Genomic DNA, 1,720 nt, shown 5'->3' with positions numbered 1-1,720 from the left:
ACCAGAGGCCCGGTGCACGGATTTGTGCACCAGTGGGGTCCCTCGGCCTGACCTGTGCCCTCTCGCAATCTGGGACCCCTCAGGGGATGTTGGACTGCCAGTTTCAGCTCAATCCCTGCAGGCCAGGCTGAGGGACCCCACTAGTGCACGTATCCATGCACCAGGCCGCTAGTATGCATATCAGATCTTTGGTTAATCTCTTCCTGCCCTCCCCCATCCTTCTTTCCCTTTGAGATTCATCAGTCTGTTCCATGTTTCTATGCCTGTGCATTGATTATCTGCCCTCCTGGTGGTCAGTGTGTGTCATAGCACTGGTAGAATGGTCAAACAGTCGCTTAGGCTTTTATATAAATACTAGGGGCCCAGTGCACGAATTTGTGCACCTTGAAAGGAACTGTGGGCCGTGAAGCTGCAGAGGGCATAGGGGCAGGTCTTGGCCCATCCTCTGCACCCCCGCCCACCCCTCCCTACAGCCCCCAGTCCCATCACTGCTTCCACGTGCTAACAGCACTGGCCCCGCTCGCACCTGCTGACAGTGTAGAGCGACTGGGGCCATTGCCAGCAGCGGGTGGGAGCAGTGGCTCTGGTGCCGTCTGTGAATGCAAGGGGGGCCAGCGCTGGCAGCAGTTGTGAGCACCAGGCAGGACTGCGGTGCGTGGGAGCAAAGAATTTTCAGTAACCACCAGAGGCTCACCCCGATGACAGCGACTGACACCCTGCCTCGGTCTGGTGCCCCTGCTCACCTATTCCACCACCCCACCGCGGCCGACGCCTGCCATGTTCTGCTTGCACCCCCTGGTGGTCAGCTCATGTCATAGTGACTGGTTGGTTGTTCCGCCATTCGGTCTATTTGCATATTATGGTTTTATATGTATAAATACCAATAGATGGTGAATTACATTGATTTTTTATTATGAAATATTTGATAGAAACTGCACTCAGTTTTCTAAAATTTGGGTGAGGAGAGGTTTGTATTTATGTTCATAAAGGATAATGCTCTAAAATTTCTTGTAGTTTTTTATCTGGTCACAGTATCTGCTTGTTCTCATGATTTGGGTTTTTTCCCTTCTTTCCTTTCTGTATAAGTTGTTTTAGAATTGGTATTATTCTTCCCATAAGTGTTTGGTACAATACACCAATGAAGCCATCTAAAACTACAATTATTTTAAGGAAAATTTAAACTACCAATTCAACTGTTCTTTAATAATAATTATCTAGCTATTCAGGCTATCTATTTTTGTGTGTGTTTTTTTCCTTAACTTATGTTATTTGAGGATATATGTATTTCACCTAATTTGACAAATTTGTAAACATAAAGTTTTTCATAATTTTAAAAATCATTTTTAAAAGTCTATAGGATCTAAAGCACTTATTGCTTTTATTTCAACATTTGTGCACATTAAAAGGGAATTAATTAGAGGAAATATTTTAATATTGCTATTTGCCCTTTCTCTATAATAGAAGTGTGAGAGATGAAAGAAAATTAGTAAAATGTATATGAAAATCTTCCTGCTGTCAGAGTCTGGGGCATGCTGTGGGACCCAGAGTCAAGTCCCCGCTCACCTGCATGCACCTCAAAATTGCAGGAGACCCAGACCCAGCCAGCCTCACCCCCATTGGGAGAGATACAGACCCGGCCGGCCCCACCCCCGTCAAGTCCCGCCGGGTGGAGGGTGCAGCCTCAGGTCCCCCGGCCCACCATCGGGCAGGGGGCACAGCC

The sequence above is a fragment of the Myotis brandtii genome, unplaced genomic scaffold, assembly GCF_000412655.1.
Source record: "Myotis brandtii unplaced genomic scaffold, ASM41265v1 scaffold125, whole genome shotgun sequence".
Taxonomy (NCBI): Eukaryota; Metazoa; Chordata; class Mammalia; order Chiroptera; family Vespertilionidae; genus Myotis; species Myotis brandtii.
Note: the sequence above shows the minus strand (reverse complement) of the source record.